Source organism: Nicotiana tabacum, chromosome 19 (assembly GCF_000715075.1).
Source record: "Nicotiana tabacum cultivar K326 chromosome 19, ASM71507v2, whole genome shotgun sequence".
Classification (NCBI taxonomy): Eukaryota; Viridiplantae; Streptophyta; class Magnoliopsida; order Solanales; family Solanaceae; genus Nicotiana; species Nicotiana tabacum.
The window spans coordinates 80,773,817-80,798,178 of NC_134098.1; positions in this window are offsets into that span (position 1 = coordinate 80,773,817).

A 24,362-nucleotide genomic window follows, 5' to 3' on the forward strand; every position below is an offset into this window, starting at 1 on the left:
CTCCACTGCCTAATAAATTTCTTAAATTAGTAGTTAGTTTTATGTTGGGTTAGGAATCTATTGTAATCCTCTTTTTGTTCGGGTTTGAAATTGGTAATATGAGCAACTTCACACAATAAAAGTTATAAGTATTTTATATTATCACATACGACAATTTAAAAAAAATAATAATAACTTAATTTATTATAAATGGTCAAGTTAAATTGATAATATAAATAATCTTTATGGCAATGCACAATCAATTAATTTTTCTAACTTCTAGTTGGGTGGCACTACAAATACACTTTGTCCAATTGTCCTACCAACTTAAAATGTTAGGTTAACCGCTCAAAAAAGACTAAGCCTAAAATCATGGGTAAATCTAGAAATGCAGCTACCTTTCGATAAAATTCAATAGTTTTTATTGAAAAAGTATATTTATATTAAGAAATTATTAAATATATACAAAATTTAAATTTAATTATTACTATTTGAAGTTATCGTTCTAAATTTTAAAACTCATAAAATTAAAATTTTAATTTCATCTCTGCTTAAATAAGCTCAAATGTCGAAATCATTATAAAAAACCTAATCAGAGTCTAACTCCTGAATTTGGCTTTGAAGCAAATTGTGCTATTAATATGGAGGAGTTATAAAGTTTTGCTATAGGACAAACACAGTACTATAGGTTAATTTTTCGAGGTGACCACGCCAGATATTTTTTTGTGATAATATAAAATACCTATACCCTTGTTATTTTTTTGTTGTTGTTTCTTTCTATTTTCTCCTAAAAGTTAAAAATATATCATGCAGAATGGGTTGTCACGTCATAATTATTAAGTTAGATAGAACTTACAAAGTGTTCTTACTGGGCAGTGGGCACTATAATATTGTCTATACTTGGAAGTCAGAAGGCTTACTACAACTTTCTTGAATTATTGGTATTATTCCAACGGTAAAGGAGCCAGCATTTAAGTATTATATGCTCACCCTCTTGTGAGAGGTCCTTATCACGGGAGGTATATAATTTAGACCTAAAGGTGTCTTTTGTAAGAAGGAAAATAATTTTCGCAAAATAAAAAACTTTTATACTTATTTTTTGAAATTTGATTAGTAAGCGAAAATATTATTTCAACTGTATTTATATACTATAATTTAGGCAAATATTATGAAGGCCGAAATGGGATGGGGACAGAGGGAGGGGAGTTCAGGGGTCGGGGGTCAAGGTTGGGGTTCAGGATTCGGAGATTCAAGGATTTGGGGTCGGTGGTTAATGGGAGGCTATAATTACGTATTTTGGTCACTTATTGCACTCTAACTCACTGTACTTTATTAGTGTTTGAGCTTTAAATGGTATTGTTTTGCACTGAGTGTGTGGTTTATGCTTCGTAGGAGCGATTACGAGTTATGCAGATGTTGTTGAGCGAATTCGAGCTATTTGGAGATTTGAAGTCTGAGTAAAAGTCCAAGGAATTAAGCCGTGATCGTGTTCGGGGTCAACGGACGAGTAGTGCACTTAATGGAAGAAAAAAGAGTTGAGTAGGAGCGAAATTCAGATGCGCGACCGCGCATGAGAGGCCCTCAGCGCGCATACGACCGCGCAAATGATACAGTACTCTGCCAGATTTGCGCGGTCACAGCTCCAGATGTGCGGCCGCGCACGTCCGTTCCGGGAACTTTACCCAGGCCTATTTTGATAAATTCAGAGGCGACTCTTTTTTACCTATATGAAGCATAGCTCGTCTCAAAACAAGGGATCAGCGATTTTGGAGCAACTTTTGGAGAGAAGAAGGCAAGGAAACAACGGAGACTCTAAGTACTTCATCCAATTCATTCAATACGGAAGTTAGTTCGATTTCGTGAATTGTAATGACTTCTTGTTCTTCTAAATACTCTTGCGATGAATAACGTTTCCACTATGGAGTAATCTTTCTTAGGGTTATTGACAGATATTGTGATTTGACTATTGTTTTGCATTTTTACTTTATGTTAATTGTCTGAATTCATTGAATGAGTTATTAATTGAATTGCAAGGCCAACTGTGATTTTACTTTAATCGAAAGAGAAGTGTTGCTGTAATTCGCATTGCGTTATCTTGTTTAGATTGATTTTACGCTTCTCATCCGTAATCGAAAGAGCTTAGAGAGTTATTAATTAATCCAATTTAGAAGAATAGTCGAGAGACGTTCTTCGAAAAATCATGCATTCACTATATTTTTGCATATGTTCATAGAACCTGTCATTAGGTTGGTTAACGGGACTCTCGTTCATTCAAAAGAAGAATTTGAATTCTTAAGATAGCCTAATCATATGTTGAAATCGAAAGAGCCAATAGAAGTTTAGAGTGAACTTAGCACGGAGTTACTCGGAATAATAGCTGATCACTTATCCTGTCACAACCCTTACTTCTCACCTTGATATTCAATCGTTGCTATTTAGTCATTAAATTTCCATTATTTTCTCACAATCGATAATCTTAGTCTTTATCATTAGTCGATAATAACATAAATCAAAGTTTTATCTTCCTGGATAGTGTTAAGCTGAAGGGTTATTAGAACATTATTTAAAACAATCCATGTGGAGACGATTTAATACTATACTATCTTGACTAGCGAGCCTAAGTTTTATATACCGATTTTGCGCTCGTCAGTGGTCGAGATAATTTATTGAACAATTCATTGATTATTTATAATTTAACAATTCATAATCCAGTAACTTAAAATGTTTAGAATTTTAAACCCATAAATTTAAAATCGTAGCACCGCCTCAATGCCTAGCTACGTAATAATTTCGCAGTTGAAGTTGATGCCCTTTTGCTTTCTGCAATTGTCACATTAATTAATAATGTTCTGAAAGGTATGGGAGAGTTCTTCGAGTTATATAAGATTTGGTAGAATTGTGTTGAATGAATTAAAATAATTATGAATGTTGATTGAAATGTTAGTATTTGACTTTTTTGCTAGACGGTGTATGCATAATAATCAATACTAGAGTACTATATATTCGACATTTGTACTTTCCCTACTAATGTGTGTCAAAGGGTGTCATTTTGAATAAATTAGTGTCAACTTATCGGGTAATGTTATTAAATTAATCCCATATTCCATGGCCAAAAAAAAAAAGACTTTAGTATATCTAATGCAACTTCAACTTCCAAATGGAGCACCAAATTACCCCTTAATCAACTTAAAAGTTCCCTTTGCAAAGACTTATTTTGGTTTCATAGTTGACTTGTGGATAAATCACGACTTGAAGAAAAGTGCTCTGAATGTGAGTAACAAACAAAAGCAAAGGGATGCTCCCATATATCAATGAAAAAAGGAATGTACGAGTTCCCCTTCAATGCAGGCACTGGTATTTATTTTCTTTTCTTTTCCCCATGATCCAAATAGCTGATTTTGTATTAAATTCAGTTGAATCCACTACGTTTGACTTGAGTTACTTAATACACATGAATATATCCATTTGACTGTAAACGGATTTTAAGAGAAAAAAGAATATTTTTAAATTTGTGGTGTAAAATGAGACACATATATTTTGTAGGGTTATAAATCATTACATAAAGATAATTTGTTTTTAAATAGAAAAAATGATTATTCATTTTAACACGGACTAAAACAGAAATATATTCACGTGAGTTGAAATGAAGGGAGTATGTAATAGATTGCATTCATTCTTAACGCATTGACTGTCTACGTTCGTTTATCTGTAAAAGTAATTTTTTTTTTGAAGCATTTGTTGTAGCCTAATACTTGTACGGTATACATGCATTCGTGTTTACATCAAGTAATATAGCTTTAGCAGTTAAAATTAAAGCAAGAACGGACGTCAACTACTCATGGATCAACAATAACAATAACAACAACATCAATAACAAATTCAATGAAATCTCTACAAATCGAATTTAGGGAACGTAACGTATACGTAAACTTTATCTCTATCTTGTGAAGATGAAGAGATTATTTCTGATAGACCCTCGACTCAAGAAAGATAAAAAATAATAATAACAACAATACAATATTAACAACAAAAGCCAAAAAGATATAACAACAATATACGGCATGCTTTGGCCTAGTAATTGCCTAGTGTAACTACTGGATGTGAGTAAATTTTTGTTGTGCATGTACTTTAATTAATTCAAACAAACACATGTCCTCATCAATGGCGGAGGCAGGATCTTCACTAAAGGGGTTCAAAAAGAAGAAAGTTAAACAAGATTGTAGCTAGTGAAAATTGAACCTATAATCTTACAAAGGTTTTGAGCCCCCTTGACCACTAAACTATATCTTTGGATTGTATCAAAGAAATTCAAAACTTAATATATAGAGGTAAAAAAGATATATTGTTTTATATATATAATGTAATTTTTTGATAAAGGGGGTTCGGGTCCTAAATGGTCGTGACCTAACTCTCATAAAGAGGTCTATGACAAATTCCTACCGAATCCAACGTAACAAATATTAAATACAAAAGTAACTGTATTTGGTCAGCTCATCCGTGGTAAGAGTCTCACGGTAACTAATTCAAAGTACAAAGGATTAGAATATTTCAAAGACATGAAACTATAAAAGCGACGTTGAATGCAATTGCATGCGTCCCCAAGATAAGACAATACTCCCTCTGTTTTTTTTTTTAAAAAAAAGAATAAATCTTTTACTATTTGAAAAATCAAATAAAATTTTATTTGACCATATTTTTTTGCAAATAGATTTTAATTATTAAATTATTAACTAATGTGACTTATAGTATTTTTTAAGTAACTCCTAAATATGTAAATCTTACTTAAATTTTTTTAAAGAATTTATGTTTGAATTCACACAAAAAATTATTCAATTTGACCATCGAACTCCGTAAAGATTCAAACACATTAAAAAAATAGAAGGTTGAATACATAGACAGACCCTAAACTTATCCCTTTTTTTCACCTAGACACTTAAACTCACCCCATGACCTATTGAATACTCAATCTCTACTTAGATTGTGCCAATTAGACAAAAGAAGTTGACATGGCACAAAAGGTGAATCTCACCTATTTTGAGCGCACGTACATTAAAAAAGAGAGCTAAAATAGTCATCTTCTGCACATTGAAGCCAAACGCACATTAAACTTGCTTAAGCTCCTTTCATTCACCAAAACAAATACATAATAGATACCCAGCACAAAGTTTTATAGAGAACTTTACGAACACCCAGCAATAAAGAAAGACAAATGCATACCCAGCTTCAGGAAGAAGAAAAGAAAAATACATACCCAGCTTCTGGAAGAAGAATTTTCAGCTCATCGCACTATTTTAATTTCCATTTTACTTTTATAATTATTGAAGAATTTTTTGTTATTGTCTTTGGGCTAGTGAGGTGAGGTTGTTTGTTTATTCCAAAATATAACTCTTACTTTCATTATAATAGACCCGGAAGCTTTTTTCTTAATTAGCTGTTAGATATTCCATAACAGATTCGGTGTTGTTCATCGAGTAAAAAATGAGATTTTGTCCAGAAATCTATAGAATTTAGCCATAATATAGAAATGAGATCGGCGAGGATGACCTCCGATCTGGTCTAACAGAGGAAGGTCTTAAAAAAGAAAAGAAGCTCGTGTGGGGTAGAAGACCAACAAAGAGAGAAAAAAAAGCTATTGTAAACTAATAGAAGAAAGCCATAAATTAATGGAAATAATTTTCTGTGGAAGAAGAAGGCGTACGTGTGGAGTATATTATTTTTTTATTTTAATGCTCAAAAGTTAAAAAGAGCCACATATTCAATTTTCATTGGTTTGTTACCACATTACCCGAGAGTGAGCTACACACATCTTGTTTTCTCAATTGTACCCAACTATCGTGTCTAATTGGTACAATCTAAATAGAGATTGAGTGCTCAATAAGTTATGAGGTGAGTTTAAGTGTCTAGGTGGAAAAAAGGGACAAGTTTAGAAGTCTGTCTATGTATTCAGCCAAAAGAGAAAGTCTTATTCATTATCTTTTTGTATACTATTCAAGGAAAAAAGTGTATTTGACCGGAGGAGAATAAGATACAATTATCATAGAAAGAATCCAAATCATAGTGGCATAAAGAACAAAATTTTGCTTTCCTCGTGGAAGAAGAAGAATAAAAGAGATATTCTTCTCAAAAGTATATGACCCTTTGGAGTTATAATTTTTTTTATACTATTGGATAAAATTAATCTATAATAAATAAATAATTTTTTATATTAAATCTAATACGATAACCTAAAAATATAGTAATATAACATACAACAATTGTCTAAAAGAAAAACTTACTATAATAAATTAAATTGAATCGATAATCTATTTTTTTTGTGCAGTGATCAGTGTACAAAATTTAGAAATCTTTTTTTATTTGTTTTAAGTGTTAAATATTCCAAGAACGCTAAGCTGGTTAATTGACTTAATTTGAATTTATGCTACGCATGTTTATTAGAGGGGTAAAGTAATTTTGGTCATAAATTTTCCAAAATACTGCAATGAATATTGCATGGTATTATCATTCTCTTATATTTTATTATTTTAATTTTAATTTTAATTAATTAATTACATGATTCTAAATACTCGTTTATTAACTATTATATTGCTAAGACTTGCCATAATCTCTTATTGTCACGTTTTTTTGAATCTCTATCCAGTTTTAACCCAAATATTACGATCAATCTCTTTTTCCCCAGTGGCATTACAAACACACTTTGTCTTACCAACTTAATATGTTAGGTTAACCGCTCAAAAAAAAGAAACGCTTAAAATATTTTGAAAGGTCGAAATCGTGCTGTAACATCAATAAACAACCTTAATCAGAGTTCTAATTCTTGAATTTGACTTTAAAGAAATTGTGCTACATTATTATAGAGGAGTTTGCTATACGACTAGCACAGCACCATATTGGGATGGAGTTACAGTTCTTATTAAGAGTTCGGTATAATTCAGTAACTCTGTTACTGATTTAGATTATGTATTTATATTTTAAAAAATATTTTTTAATATATAAAAGTGTTTACCCTCAAAATTGGATAACAATTGAATTTATATGCAGTTTTAAGGATCCATGATATAACTTGATACAAAAATGAGAAATCAGATTCAAATTGAAATAAATGATAAAAAAAAGTAAATGCAAACCACATAGGTTGAACAATCTTGGCCTTGGAGGTTGGTCACCCTCGAGTCAAAGATGCTGCAATCGGTGCCGGAACAGAGTGATAAGATAATAATGACTAAAAATAACAGTTTATTGCGTTGGGATACGTGTTACAATGTGTTGAATGAATTATGAGACCTCTTTTATATAGTAGATGAGTCATATTTTAGGTACATTTCTATAAAAGGTAAAAATCTCTTGATTTGCTGATTACCAGTTCCCTGCTGATACGTGCCGAGATTCTCGCCGTAATATCCGTCCGGTCGCGGATATTTCGGTCTTCTGTTAGCTATCCTCGAGCTCATTCGAGGCTAAGGTCGACAACAGACTCAATTTTTCTCGAAGGCAGGTTTTTTGACCTCGGGTGCTAACTCGGTGAGACTCGAGGTCGGTCTTCAGTCCGTGGTCCCCATGTTCCTAATATACCAAGTCGAAATCAAGCTCGACTTCGACCGTATACAGATAGTCCCCTCATTTTTCGGAGAGTAAATGACGAGAAACGATATGAGCCGCCGATTCTCACTTCGATATATCACGACGTAAGTGACAAAATCACGAGCCTCCGATTCTCACTTCGATAAATCATGACGACGAAATCATGATGTAAGTGATAAGAATAGTTGAAACGTCCCGTCGGTCCAGTTTTCAAGGCATTAAACGCGTGTCAGTTAACGGTCGGCCACTTCAGAATGCAAAACGTCGTTTGAGAAAACTATAAATACCCTTTCATCCATTCATTTAGAAATTTTACATTTAAACTTTTGCTCTTGTGCTTTAAGAAACTTCATCACTCTCATCTTCTGATTTTCTGAAAGCTTACATAAACGGTCTGCTAAACACACCTCCTCTTTTATCAGCACTTTCTTTTCTCCTCTATTTAGAAGCAATGGCAAAGACTTCAAAATCCGTTCCTCAAAAAGAAAACCCTTCTTCCTCGAGACCATCTGAGAACATTTTGTCTGTAGTTACTGAGGAACCGACACCGGAACCCCCCTCTAAAGATGTTCGTCCCTGCGAGGTACCAAATCGGAGCCGATTTCAAGGTTGAGAAAATCTCCTCGGTACCGGGTCGGTGCGAGCCGGTCTTGAGATACATATATTCGGTCACCGATAGTGTCCTCGCCAAGGTCAAGGAAGACTGCAACTAGGTCGATAATCATGTGGTGGTACCTCCGAGGAAGCGATCACCACCCACGTAGAGGTTTTTTTTAGTGTTTACACTTACCCTTTCACGCTGGGTCCTTTAGATCCATTTATTATAGCATTTTGCAAAAGGTATGAGGTGACACTCGGGAAAATTCATCCTTCGTTTTGGAGGATTGTAATTCTCCTTCGCTTCTTCGTGAGCAAACTTGAAGGGTGTCCCTTCACCATCGACCACCTGATGTGCATGTATAGTCCCCAACTTTATCGAGGAGGGGCTAATAAAACTTGACCGTCGAGCCAGTAAGACCCTATTCTCGAGCATTGACGAGGATCGGGACCGAGGCTGGTTGGGCCGATTTGTTCGAATGAAGACCTCGGACTTAATCCTGGCCGAGGACATGCCATTTCCTGAGAAATGAAACATGAGGCGTAAGTATAACCTTGCCTTTAAGATTTTGTTTATCATTTTTCTTTTGCCCTTTTTCTTATCAATTTTCTATGATGCAGTTGTTGCTCGGATGCCGGGTGCAGTTCCTCGACTCAAGGAGTGGGTCGAGGGCATCGTGTCGCAAAAACCCTATTACGAACGCGCGTGGCGCGAACTTTCGAATGGTCGGTGGGAGGCCCGTGCTCACGGTGAGATTTCTCAACTGAGTGAATCAACACTTAGTTTTCTTAGCTGCATTCATTCTCACCTTTTCTTCCTTTGTAGGTCTTCCCAAAGATGTCGAAATGAGGCTCCTGTCCGACGATGAAGACATCCTCCCCGAACCATTTGTTCCGAGGCAAGATAAAGAGAAGAAGAGAAAAAGGGTTTCGAGTTCACCAAACTCGGAGAAGAAGAAAACAAAAAGGAGGCTGGTGCGCAAATCCAAGGAAAGTGCCAGTGCCCGGGAGGTCCCATCGAATTCGCTCAGTCGCCTGAGGGACGAGTTCGAAGAAGAAGAAGAAGCCTCCAAGCTGATGACCCGCGTGAGAAGCGGTACCGAGTTGCCTCAAACCAGGGTAACCGATGAGGAGGCAGTGGCCAAGGCCTTCGAACCAACTGTCACACCTCCTTTTTTCCGAGGGATGGGGGATATGGGAGTTTTTCCAATTAAAGTGACGTTAATCGAAATGGGATTATTTATTTATCAGAGTTGCCATTTGGAATAATTTATGGTGTCCCAAGTCACCGGTTTATTTTAAATCCCAAATCGAGAAAATTTGACTCTATTTATGGTCCGCGAACACAGAAGACCGGGTAAGAAATTCTGTTAACCCGAGAGAAGGTATGAGGCACTCCCGAGTTTCGTGGTTTTAGCACGGGCGCTCAACTATTAATAATTGGCCTAATTATATGATTTAATATATGTTTTTAAAACCTATTGTGTATTTTACTTTTTAAACCGCTTTTAATTATTTATGAAATTATTTCTGGAACAAGTCACGATGTCGTACACTTGTCATTTTGGTACACATTGTAAACCGCGCCACATGAAATGCACCCGCGATTTACGACATGTTTATTTTTATTATTATTCGAAGTTATAGTCGGGTCAGATGAAATGCACACCCGAATTGGAAATTACGTATCGTGACCATGCCACGGGAACCGTACCCATAATCACGAAGATTGATTATCGCGCCTAAAGCAAGCTACGAATTAAGGATTATTTTTGTTCGACCAAAGTCGCGCGAAAGCGTACTTCGATTTATTTTTGGAATCATAATTATTACTTTTATTATTCCATGGATTTCAGGAAGAGGACATTGAAGAATTAGAAACCAGTGACGATTACTAATCATTCTCACGCTTTGCATATCAAAGGCCAAGGAAAATAAATGAGCAAACCTACTGCTATATCATAAATCACGGTTTCCTCTAGTAAATACCTCAGAGAACGTTTGCAAACGATGATTGCTAATGCATGAAGCTTATTGAATTTTCAGCAATTGAAATACAATTAAAACTCAACTTTCAAGTTAGTGCTTATATACCCAAATTTCCATACTAACACAGATTTGAAGTAACATATACAAAGGCTCAAACTCATAAAACCAACTACAACTAATAATATTTAAAAAAAAAAACAGACACATATGAAAAGTAAAACATTAAAGCAATAGTGACATGGATCTGAAATACTCGAATCATAGAGAAATGAATTGGAGTAGTGAAAGAAAGAAAGAGCCAGACCTTAATTGACTAAAATCTTCAAAACATGTACAGCGCAAAACATGGATCTGAAATACTCGAATCTTCAAGCGAGCTACGGACCATAAACTCAAACCGGAATCGCAACGCCGAACGACTCAACTCGACCAGATTTGGATGGTGATTTCAGGTTGGTTTTTGCATTGGTTTGAGGTGATCTTTTCGGTGAAATTTGCAGCGCCTTTCAGTTGTTGTTTCGGCTCTTTTCGGGGCTGATTCGGCAGCTGATTGCAACAGATTTCAACTGCGTATTAGGGTTGCTCTGGCCAGCATTTTCGGGCTGCTTTTACTGGTTATTGGGGTTGATTTTGAATGGATTTTGAGGTTATTTCAAGGCTATATTCAGCTGATTTTGGGAGCTTTATGTGATGGTGTTAATGGATGAGCTAAGGTGAGGAAGATGGTGCTTCAAAGCTGCAATTTCATGGCTGAAAAAAAGGGTAAAAGTGGTGATGCCTTTTTTCCTTTCTCAGTGATTTTCCAGCACCCCTTTTCGTGTGTGTCTTTTTGTTTTGAGAAAAAGAAAATCGGATCCAATCTCAAGGGGGAGGCACTGATGACGTCTCAAAAACAGAAGAAAGAGCAGCTAGGTTCGGAGTCTTTTTTTTTGTGTGTGTATTTATCTTTAGGTAGGGAGAAGGGGCTTAGGGTTAAGGGATTGGGCTTGGATTTAGGATCTTGGGTTGGGTTCATGTCTTGTTGGGTTTTAATTTTGGGGTAAGAAGACTAAAATAATATAATATATTTATAAAAATATAAAAATCACGCTTAATAAAATACTAAATTAATATTAAATATTAAAAGTGAAACTATTTTTTTTATATTTTTAAATATTATAACAAAGTATAAGTAAAGAAAATAGGCTAAAGTCATGGCAAAAATTAAAGTACTATAAATATAAATATACTAATTGACCTTAAACTAAAGATGAAAATATTTTTTGTGTTTTTAAATTGTAATTTGAAGTAAAAATTGACTAAAACTCCATAAAAATTAAAGCTAAGTTAAATAAATATTTTAAACACTTAAAAATAACTCAAAAACGTGTCGGATCAAAAATTACGTGCTTACAGCTGCCCCTCTTTGCTTGGAAACACAAAGAGTTTTCGGAGCAAAGAACAATAAGTAACGTAATTGATTTATGACCCGACGCTTATTCAAAGCGAAACAAAGACAAACAAAAGATTGTGACCGAGCCCTGGTATCTGAGCTGCCTACATATCCTTGGCTTTAAAGGAATCAGGTCACTTGTAGTTCAGAGGTGAATGAAGTAATGGAGTGTGTGGAGAGGATGACAGAGTCGAGTGAGATACCGTTCCGTCGAGGTTCCGGTCCGCGGTCCCTGCCATTACATAAAAATCAAAATCTAAAGGAACTAAACAACCCTATCAGCTATGTGTTACAAGATTCCTATCTATAAGTCTTCTGAAGCTTGATCTTGAGTCTTGAATGGTTCTTCATGCAGACTTTTGATTTGAACCTTGATGCTTGCTAGCTGCAGGTGCTAGTTCTTTCTTCTTCAGCTTTTCGGATCAAGACCGGACAGGTAGTGCTCGTGTATTCAGCCATGTCTTGAGCAGTTCATGTCTTTCATCGGCTTATGCATTTTGGATTCCTTTCTCTTTTTTCTTTTTTCTTTTTTTTTTCTTTTATTCTGAATTGAGACTTCTTCCTTTGGTCATCTCGGACTGTCAGCTCGCATTCTTGAGGCGAGCTTCTGCTACTTCTAACTTGAATTAAATTCTTAAATGACTTCCCTCGTTCTCTAGGTGGGCACCTGATGACTTAAAACTCGAAATAAATTCCCTCATTCTCCAGGTGGGCACCTGCTGACTTAAAAACTTGAAACAAATTCCCTCATTCTCCAGGTGGGTGTCTGTGCTGACTTAAAACAGAAATGAATTCTCTCATTCTCCAGGTGGGCGTCTGATGTTGACTTAAAACTTGAAATGAATTCCCTCATTTTCCAGGTGGGCGCCTGTTGCTAACTTAAAACTTGAAATGAATTCCCTCGTTCTCCAGGTGGGCACCTGATGCTAACTTAAAACTTGAAATGAATTCCCTCGTTCTCCAGGTGGGCGCCTGATGCTAACTTAAAACTTGAAATAAATTCCCTCGTTCTCCAGGTGGGCGCCTGATAATGACTTGAAAACTAAAATAAATTCCCTCATTCTCCAGGTGGGTGCCTGATGATTTTAAAACTTGAAATTAATTCCCTCGTTCTCCAGGTGGGTGCCTGCAACTACAACAAAATGGAAACAACAAAAGAATTTTTTTTTTGCCCCAGTTTACACTAGGAAGATTTGTGAGTTATTAGCAGAATTATAAATTACCTATGCTATTGATGAAGGATGCAATGATGAGAGCAAAATTGAAGACTCGACTAGGATGTGTGTCTCCTAAAGAAATAAAAATCTGAAAAACCCAAACTAGGAAGTGCATCTCCTAAATTTGAGATTGAGCTTGCAGAAAACTATAAACTAAGCTTGACTAAACTAAAAACTGACCCTATTCTCTAAGCGGGACCCCTGATTTCAAGAAAACTAAAGATTGATAACTTAAGAAAACGAAAAATTAACTTTTTTTTTTCAGACTTCCCCTTTTTTAAACTTATTATCCTAGGAGAAAATTCATCAGACTAGGTTATTTTTTTTGGTATCTTAGGAGAAAGATTCATCAGACTAAGATTTCTATCCTAGGAGAGAGTTCATCAGACTAGGTTTGTTATCTTAGGAGAAAGATTCATCAGACTAAGATCTCGGTCCTAGGAGAAAATTCATCAGACTAGGTTTTCTATCTTAGGAGAATGATTCATCAGACTAAGACGTTTATCCTAGGAGAAAATTCATCAGACTAGGTTTACTATCTTAGGATAAAGATTCATCAGACTAAGATTTTGATTCTAGGAGAAAGTTCATCAGACTAGGTCTCTTTTTTATTATCTTAGGAGAAAGATTCATCAGACTAAGACGTTTATCCTAGGAGAAAATTCATCGGACTAGGTTTTTCTATCTTAGGAGAATGATTCATCAGACTAGGTCTTCTATCCTAGGAGAAAGTTCATCAGACTAGGTCTTTTTTTGTTATCTTAGGAGAAAGATTCATCAGACTAAGATATTTTTATCCTAGGAGAAAATTCATCAGACTAGGTTTTCTTATCTTAGGAGAAAGATTCATCAGACTAAGATTTCTATCCTAGGAGGAAAAATGTGAAGAGCAATGGCAATATTTTATGCACACTAGCAAGACAAATAAAGGCAAAGATTTGAGAAACTTCCATTTTGTCGGCTCTTCTCTTCTTTTTTCTTTTTCTTTCCTTTTTTTTTTTTTGGAAACCCAAATTCCTTGCACTGCTTTGTTCCTGTTTCAAACAAAGAAAATTTTGTCAGTTTTAAAAGTAGTGGTCGGTTTGCGGCCTTGAGTCTTGGGTGGCTTGACTTTGTGATCATCCAACTTTTGGAAGACTGACTGCATTGGTAATTGGCCGCACTGCTGGGAGACTCTGTTGTTCCTTACAAGGGACCTTTACTTTCTGAATCAAACCTGATTGTTTCACTCCCAATGCCATTTATGTTTTGTAGCTCAATCAGCCTTATCTCAAAAAAAGAGATTTCTTTTCTTGGATAACCTTTTTAGATATCTTGAATGGCTTTTTCTTTTGGAGCAATTTTGTCTCTCAGGGAGAATCACAACTGGTAAGTGTCTTTTGCACAATGTGCCACTTCATAGTCCTTGTTCGGTACTACAGGGAATCCCTGATTAACCTTGAGGTTATCTTTGCTTGCGTTAGCCAAGTAGGCTGACAAGAGTCTTTTGGGGTAAACCTTATTGCACGAATCCTCAAGACATGTTGGCTGTAACAACTGAGTGTGCTGGCCAAATTTACTTTGTGCAACTGAAAAGCTGGTAGCAGATTTTGAAATCTTTTCTTGCTTGTTTTGACAAGGACTAACTCAGAACGAATAAAACAATGATGCGAAGAAATAATATTCACAAGAAATACCCCTGTCGGGAAGGAAAGGAGGAAGATTTTTTTTTGGGGGGGGCGGCAGCTAGCCTTTATGATCATGACATGCATTTTGGACTTAGCGGCCTGATCTTTCAAACTGTTCAAATCTTTCCTTTTACCATTCCTATGACATTTGAAGTCGGGCTTGTTTGTGCCAATTCTTTGCATCAGCTTCATGACTCACTTTCGACTAGTGGTGCCCCGAGGGGTTTTCACCAATAAGTCTCTCTCATTTATTCATCTCTGCTTACCGTCGTCTAACAATGCCCGTGAGGGTTTTCACTAGTAAGACTCTCTCATTTTTTTTCTTTTTTTTCTTTGTGTGAGCAACTCGACAGTGTTCTATGTCGTGTGACAACTTCTTCTCTTTGCATGCGTTTCTTGGCATTCTTGAAGGCATATCGGGAGGTCTTTATTTGAAAGGTTTTTGAATAGGGTTGGAAAGATGGGTCGGCATGAAGGCTCAAAGTAGATTCAAAATAAGTGGTTGTAGACTTACAACTCTTGGAATCGACTCTTTCAAAAGTGAAATAAAATCTTTGCCCCAGTTTCAGATATTGGGGATTTTTGGATTTTTTTTTTGAATTCTTATTTGGTTGGGCCGAACCGTGTAAGTCTGCCTACGTATCCTTTTTAAAGAAATCAGGTCTGACGTAGTTCAAACCTCTGAACTAACTATTTTTTTTTCATCTTTATTTCTTTTTCTTTCTTTCTCATTTTTTCCTTCTTTTTTTTTTTTTTTTCAAAACAAACTGCCCCAACTTCTATTTTCTAGGGGCATGGACCTTCGAATGTTCTTTTCTTATTCTTTTTTTTCACTTGAACTTTCTAAGAGTCGCCTCAATTTGTACTCTTGGGACATGGACTTTTTCTTTTATTTTTCTATCATTTAATCATTTATTTTTACTTTTGACTCTAAACTTGATTCCAAAAGAGGGTGGTCAAAGAAAATAACGCAGGCTCAAAAGGGGTAACAAAGGGTATAAAGTGTTTAGATAGCAGAAAAATGGCCTCCTAGCCTCGAGAATGCCAAACATGGTTTCCTTTTGCGGCACAACATTGATGAACATGTCTGTCTTCTTGGTGTGTCGTGGTCGGAAGACACTTTTCACCCATTAATGTCAAACTTATCAATAAACTTCAATTGATTCTTCCTCAAACCTGACCTTCACAATGATTTAAAGGTAAAGATCATTAACCTCCACGGGTCATTTTATTTGAGCTTAATTCCAAAGTGTTTTAACTCTTTATTCATCCTCAAAAGTTCCTTTTTATCATTTATCCAATTCAAACTTAAATCAGTTTTCTAAGATCTGGCCAAAAATTCCGCATGCATGTCATATCACTAAAACTAGCGGGAAAAGAACTAAGCATGGAATGACACAAAAGGACAAACTGTATTTTATTGAGTAAACAACAAGACAAACAACCTAAAATCCGAGTTATAACCCTAAAATAACATGGCTAATGAAAATAGCAACAAAACGGACAGACAAGACTCACAAAAACAAAATAGAGGGATAGAAGGGTTTGACTCAATAAAACAAATAAAATCTGGATCACACCCTGGAATAACCCAGATAATAGAAAAAACATCAAAACAAACTACCAAAATTCCTTCCTAGTGATGAGGGAATGACTTTTCAATTGCTATGCTTGACATTTAGCCACAAATTTGCTCATCAGAATCACCATGGCCTTCTCCAATTTCAGTCGGCAAGTTCCCAAGAGGATTCTCATACTCCATGTCACCACACATCATCCCTACAAAGTGTGCATCATCATGTGCATGTAAAGGATTCTGCGTGATATTCTGGGTGTCATTATCTTGGATCACAATCAGTTTTTCCTAGATCATCCTTTCTATTTCTCTTTTCAAATCCTGACAACTTTCAACATTGTGCCCATGGGCATTGGAATGGTATTCACACCTTTTAGAATGATCAAAGCTTCTTGCACGTGGGTCCACATAATTTGGAGGAATAGGTGCAATCATGTCATAATGCTTTAATTTCTCAAACATACTTGCATAGGACTCTCCTATTGGTGTAAAATTATCTTTCAACCTTTGTTCCCCTTTATACCCCTGGCTTGGATGTGGGTTATAGGGCACTTGAAAATTTTGTAAAAGCTGGTTGAAATTTTGTGGTGCTGGTGCTCGCCTTCTGGGGTGTCTTGGTGGCTGGACAACATACTGAAGTGAAGCAATAGAGTATTGTGGGTTCTGAGGTGGATAGTAGTGCTCAGGGGAATCATCGAAAACCTGATGAGGCTGCTCATACCTTCGAGATGTTCTCCTAGGACCTCTTCTCGACCTTATTGTCATCATGGTTTCTTCATCCTTCTCATTCGTGTCACTAAAATTATCAGATTCAATCTGGACAGCCTGAGTTGTAGCTTTGAGAATTGCTTGACTTATAAGTTTGCCTGTCTTAAGGCCATTCTCAACCATTTTCCCAATTTTGATTGCTTCCGAGAAGGATTTGCCCACTACGGACATCATGTTTTAAAAATAATCTGGCTTTTGAACCTGAAGGAAGACAGTGATTAACTCGTGGTCATCCATGGGTGGCTTAACTCTAACTGCTTGCTCTCTCCATTTAATGGCATATTCCCTGAAACTTTCAGTTGGTTTCTTATTCAGGTTTGAAAGGGAATTGCGGTCTGGGGCGATATCGATGTTGTATTGGAACTGTTTGACAAAGGCCTGGGCCATGTCATCCCAGACATGCCAGTGAGAGGTTTCTTGATCCATAAACCATTCAGAGGCTACCCCTGTCAGGCTTTCCCCAAAATAAGCCATTAGTAATTCTTCATTTCTTCCAACACCTCTTAGCTGATTGCAATACCTTTTCAAGTGAGCTATGGGGTCGCCGTGTCCATCATACTTTTCAAATTTTGGGATCTTGAAACCAAGTGGCAAACGAACATTGGGGAATATACATAGATCCTTGAAGGAAATACTCTTCTGACCTGCCAACCCTTGCATGTTTTTCAACTGTTGTTCTAAGCTTTTTATTCTTTGGTTCATTTCTTCTTGTGCCATCTTTTGGGCAGGCTTCTCAATTTTTGCAGGAAGATCAAATAGGTATGAGTGGTACTCAGGAGAATGGTACTGTTCTTGCTGGGTAGCAAATTGTGACTCATGAGTTTTCTTTTGTACCACTGTCGGCTGTGGGAAGGTGAAGACGGGCATAACAGTAGTGGTTGTCTGATTGGTTGTCAATGGCACACTTTGGGAGCGCGCAACAGAAGTTCCAGCTGTAGTCATACAGTTGGGATAAAGACTCAACCCAGGTGGATAAAATTGATCATGCAATGAGACCGGAATGGTAGTAGTCGAAATGGATGTGAACTCTGGGAAACCATGAATAGAAAAAGGCGATCCTTGGCCATTGGCCCATGCTTGACACATTTCAGTCATTTGCTGCTTCAGTACTCTATTTTCCTCAACCATAGTAGACTCTTGTTGAACCCTCTGACCCTGAGTCTTTTGAGCACTTGTAACAGCTTCGATGCCAGTTGTCAATGGCATTTTTCCCTTGGATCTTGTGTTGCCAGCTTACCACAAACCGACCACCTCAAACTTTCTTTACAATTCAAAACAAGAGACACGTTAGAATGGACTCAGTCGGTCCTTATTATCATCATCATTTTTTATTTTTTTTATTATTTTTTTTTAAATTTTGGTCGATCGAACCTAATGTGGGTTGCCTACGTATCATGTGGGAACATGAATCAGACCATGCATTATTCGAGAAGATTAAGAATAAAGGAAATAAACTAACTATTTTTTTCTAATTTCCGAAAGAAAGACTTATAACGAAGAACGAAAATATTTTTGGATTTCGATTTGTTTCTGTTTTTTTAAATTTTTGAAAAGAAAGACTTTTAAAGGAGAAAGAAAATATATTTTTTGAATTTTGATTTTTTTTCGAAATTTTGAAAGAAAAACTACTAAAAAAGAAAAAGGAAATATTTTTGGATTTATGGACGTTTATTTTGAATTTATGAAAGAAATACTTCTAAAGAAAAAAAATATATATTTTTGAATCTTGAATTTTTTTTTCAATTTTCGAAAGAAGAATGAAAATATTTTTGGATTTTGAGAAGAAATTAAAAAGAAAATATTTTTGTATATATTTTTTTTAAAAATAATTGGGGCCTAAAAGAATGACTTTCTAAAGAAGGAAGTAAAGGAAAATATTTTTCGATTTTTTTTTTAAAAAAATTGTAGGCCGGAACCGATGAGGTTTGCCTACGTATCTCACATCCGGTGAGAATCAGACCCGCGTAGTTCTGTCAATTTTGATGCGCAGAAAGATATGATTTGTTTTGAAAAGATTTTCTTTTTTCTTTTTTTTTTAAACTTTGGCAGAGTAACGAGACTATTTGAATATCGAGATTATCAAAATCGGGCATTTTTCTATCCTACCTCACTCTTGGTTTTTTTTTTCATTTTCTTTTTCCGCTCTTTTTTTATTTTCTTTTCATATTCTAGCAGCCAGTCAACATGCAAGCCGAAACAAATGAATACACAAGTAGCACATAAAAATGCATCAGGATGATCTTTTAATTTGGGTACATCTGTCCTGGAGACCCAACCCATGTGTTAAGTCCCAAAGTCAAATGCACATGATGCAAACAAACGTTCCTACTAGGGATCCGGCATGAGGCTATGTTATTCTAAGTTTAAATCCTGGGTGTATTGTTCTAGACCTGGCTTACCCGAGCGGACAACTCGAGCCGAGGGGGACAGCGTATCGGGAATACAGAAGTTTCACCGACTTTGCAACTTGTCCGAACCTCGTTCTAAAATTAGGATATGACTCTAACAGAAAAGAAGTCACGCGAAGCGCACGCTCCCCAGAAGATTTAGAAGACTCAGAGAAAATGAGGGTTTCATAGTAGTTTTATATACAGTTCACGGCAATATCAAAGTGGTAAAAAGTTACATTTAGCACATTAAGCTCAAACACATAAAAATCAGATAATAAATAAAAACCAAGTATAACAGTTATTCTAAGCTCGAATTCTGAATCCTGAACCAAAAGTTCTGGGTTCTTATCCCCAGCAGAGTCGCCAGAGCTGTCACACCTCCTTTTTCTCGAGGGATGGGGGATATGAGAGTTTTTCCAATTAAAGTGACGTTGATCGAAATGGGATTATTTATTTATCAGAGTCGCCACTTGGAATAATTTGTGGTGTCCCAAGTCACCGGTTTATTTTAAATCCCAAATCGAGGAAATTTGACTCTATTTATGGTCCGCGAACACAGAAGACTGGGTAAGGAATTCTGTTAACCCGAGAGAAGGTATGAGGCACTCCCGAGTTTCGTGGTTTTAGCACGGTCGCTCAACTATTAATAATTGGCCTAATTATATGATTTAATACATGTTTTTAAAAACTATTGTGCATTTTACCTTTTAAACCGCTTTTAATTATTTATGAAATTATTTCTGGAACAAGTCACGATGTCGTACACTTGTCATTTTGGTACACATTGCAAACCGCGCCACATGAAATGCACCCGTGATTTACGACATGTTTATTTTTATTATTATTCGAAGTTATAGTCGGGTCAGATGAAATGCACACCCGAATTGGAAATTACGTATCGTGACCATGCCACGGGAACCGTACCCATAATCACGAAGATTGATTATCGCGCCTAAAGCAAGCTACGAATTAAGGATTATTTTTGTTCGACCAAAGTCGCGCGAAAGCGTACTTCGATTTATTTTTGGAATCATAATTATTACTTTTATTATTCCATGGATTTCAGGAAGAGGACATTGAAGAATTAGAAACCAGTGACGATTACTAATCATTCTCACGCTTTGCATATCAAAGGCCAAGGAAAATAAATGAGCAAACCTACTGCTATATCATAAATCACGGTTTCCTCCAGTAAATACCTCAGAGAATGTTTGCAAACGATGATTGCTAATGCATGAAGCTTATTGAATTTTCAGCAATTGAAATACAATTAAAACTCAACTTTCAAGTTAGTGCTTATATACCCAAATTCCCATACTAACACAGATTTGAAGTAACATACACAAAGGCTCAAACTCATAAAACCAACTACAACTAATAATATTTATAAAAAAAACTCAAAGCAGACACATATGAAAAGTAAAACATTAAAGCAATAGTGACATGGATCTGAAATACTCGAATCATAGAGAAATGAATTGGAGTAGTGAAAGAAAGAAAGAGCCAGACCTTAATTGCCTAAAATCTTCAAAACATGGATCTGAAATACTCGAATCTTCAAGCGAGCTACGGACCATAAACTCGAACCGGAATCGCAACGCCGAACGACTCAACTCGACCAGATTTGGATGGTGATTTCGGGCTGGTTTTTGCATTGGTTTGAGGTGATCTTTTCGGTGAAATTTTCAGCGCCTTTCAGTTGTTGTTTCGGCTCTTTTCGGGGCTGATTCGGCAGCTGATTGCAACAGATTTCAACTGCGTATTAGGGTTGCTCTGGCCAGCGTTTTCGGGCTGCTTTTACTGGTTATTGGGGTTTATTTTGAATGGATTTTGAGGTTATTTCAAGGCTATATTCAGCTAATTTTGGGAGCTTTATGTGATGGTGTTAATGGATGAGCTAAGGTGAGGAAGATGGTGCTTCAAAGCTGCAATTTCATGGCTGAAAAAAAGGGTAAAAGTGGTGATGCCTTTTTTCCTTTCTCAGCGATTTTCCAGCACCCCTTTTCGTGTGTGTCTTTTTGTTTTGAGAAAAAGAAAATCGGATCCAATCTCAAGGGGGAGGCACTGATGACGTCTCAAAAACAAAAGAAAGAGCAGCTAGGTTCGGAGTCTTTTTTTTTTGTGTGTGTATTTATCTTTAGGTAGGGAGAAGGGCTTAGGGTTAAGGGATTGGGCTTGGATTTAGGATCTTGGGTTGGGTTCATGTCTTGTTGGGTTTTAATTTAGGGGTAAGAAGACTAAAATAATATAATATATTTATAAAAATATAAAAATCACTCTTAAAAAAAATACTAAATTAATATTAAATATTAAAAGTGAAACTATTTTTTTTGTATTTTTAAATGTTATAACAAAGTAAAGTAAAGAAAATAGGCTAAAGTCATGGCAAAAATTAAAGTACTATAAATATAAATATACTAATTGACCTTAAACTAAAGATGAAAATATTTTTTGTATTTTTAAATTGTAATTTGAAGTAAAAATTGACTAAAACTCCATAAAAATTAAAGCTAAGTTAAATAATATTTTAAACACTTAAAAATAGCTCAAAAACGTGTCGGATAAAAAATTACGTGCTTACAGCTGCCCCTCTTTACTTGGAAACACGAAGAGTTTTCGGAGCAAAGAACAATAAGCAACGTAATTGATTTATGACCCGACGCTTATTCAAAGTGAAACAAAGACGGACAAAAGATTGTGACCGAGCCCTGGTATTTGAGCTGCCTACATATCCTTGGCTTTAAAGGAATCAGGTCACGTGTAGTTCAGAGGTGAATGAAGTAATGGAGTGTGTGGAGAGGATGACAGAGTCGAGTGAGATACCGTTCCGTCGAGTTTCCGGTCTGCGGTCCCTGCCATTACATAAAAATCAAAATCTAAAGGAACTAAACAACCCTATCAGCTATGTGTTACAAGATTCCTATCTATAAGTCTTCTGAAGCTTGATCTTGAGTTTTGAATGGTTCTTCATGCAGACTTTTGATTTGAACCTTGATGCTTGCTAGCTGCAGGTGCTAGTTCTTTCTTCTTCAGCTTTTCGGATCAAGACCGGACAGGCAGTGCTCGTGTATTCAGCCATGTCTTGAGCAGTTCATGTCTTTCATCGGCTTATGCATTTTGGATTCACTTCTCTTTTTTCCTTTTTCTTTTTTTTTTCTTTTATTCTGAATTGAGACTTCTTCCTTTGGTCATCTCGGACTGTCAGCTCGCATTCTTGAGGCGAGCTTCTGCTACTTCTAACTTGAATTGAATTCTTAAAAGACTTCCCTCGTTCTCCAGGTGGGCACCTGATGACTTAAAACTCGAAATAAATTTCCTCATTCTCCAGGTGGGCGCCTGCTGACTTAAAAACTTGAAACAAATTCCCTCATTCTCCAGGTGGGCGTCTGTGCTGACTTAAAACAGAAATGAATTCCCTCATTCTCCAGGTGGGCGTCTGATGTTGACTTAAAACTTGAAATGAATTCCCTCATTTTCCAGGTGGGTGCCTGTTGCTAACTTAAAACTTGAAATGAATTCCCTCGTTCTCCAGGTGGGCACCTGATGCTAACTTAAAACTTGAAATCAATTCCCTCGTTCTCCAGGTGGGCGCCTGATGCTAACTTAAAACTTGAAATAAATTCTCTCGTTCTCCAGGTGGACGCCTGATAATGACTTGAAAATTAAAACAAATTCCCTCATTCTCCAGGTGGGTGCCTGATGATTTTAAAACTTGAAATTAATTTCCTCGTTCTCCAGGTGGGCGCCTGCAACTACAACAAAATGGAAACAACAAAAGAATTTTTTTTTGCCCCAGTTTACACTAGGAAGATTTGTGAGTTATTAGCAGAACTATAAATTACCTATGCTATTGATGAAGGATGCAATGATGAGAGCAAAATTGAAGACTCGACTAGGATGTGCGTCTCCTAAAGAAATAAAAATCTGAAAAACCCAAACTAGGAAGTGTATCTCCTAAATTTGAGATTGAGCTTGCAGAAAACTATAAACTAAGCTTGACTAAACTAAAAACTGACCCTATTCTCCAGGCGGGACCCCTGATTTCAAGAAAACTAAAAATTGATAACTTAAGAAAATGAAAAATTGACCTTTTTTTTTCAGACTTCCCATTTTTTAAACTTATTATCCTAGGAGAAAATTCATCAGACTAGGTCATTTTTTTTTTGGTATCTTAGGAGAAAGATTCATCAGACTAAGATTTCTATCCTAGGAGAGAGTTCATCAGACTAGGTTTGTTATCTTAGGAGAAAGATTCATCAGACTAAGATCTCGGTCCTAGGAGAAAATTCATCAGACTAGGTTTTCTATCTTAGGAGAATGATTCATCAGACTAAAACGTTTATCCTAGGAAAAAATTCATCAGACTAGGTTTACTATCTTAGGAGAAAGATTCATCATACTAAGATTTTGATTCTAGGAGAAAGTTCATCAGACTAGGTCTCTTTTTTATTATCTTAGGAGAAAGATTCATCAGACTAAGACGTTTATCCTAGGAGAAAATTCATCAGACTAGGTTTTCTATCTTAGGAGAATGATTCATCAGACTAGGTCTTCTATCCTAGGAGAAAGTTCATCAGACTAGGTCTTTTTTTGTTATCTTAGGAGAAAGATTCATCAGACTAAGATATTTTTATCCTAGGAGAAAATTCATCAGACTAGGTTTTCTTATCTTAGGAGAAAGATTCATCAGACTACGTTTTCTTATCTTAGGAGAAAGATTCATCAGACTAAGATTTCTATCCTAGGAGGAAAAATGTGAAGAGCAATGGCAATATTTTATGCACACTAGCAAGACAAATAAAGGCAAAGATTTGAGAAACTTCCATTTTGTCGGCTCTTCTCTTCTTTTTTCTTTTTCTTTCCTTTTTTTTTTTTTGGAAACCCAAATTCCTTGCACTGCTTTGTTCCTGTTTCAAACAAAGAAAATTTTGTCAGTTTTAAAAGTAGTGGTCGGTTTGCGGCCTTGAGTCTTGGGTGGCTTGACTTTGTGATCATCCAACGTTTGGAAGACTGACTGCATTGGTAATTGGCCGCACTGCTGGGAGACTCTGTTGTTCCTTACAAGGGACCTTTACTTTCTGAATCAAACCTGATTGTTTTACTCCCAATGCCATTTGTGTTTTGTGGCTCAATCAGCCTTATCTCAAAAAAAGAGATTTCTTTTCTTGG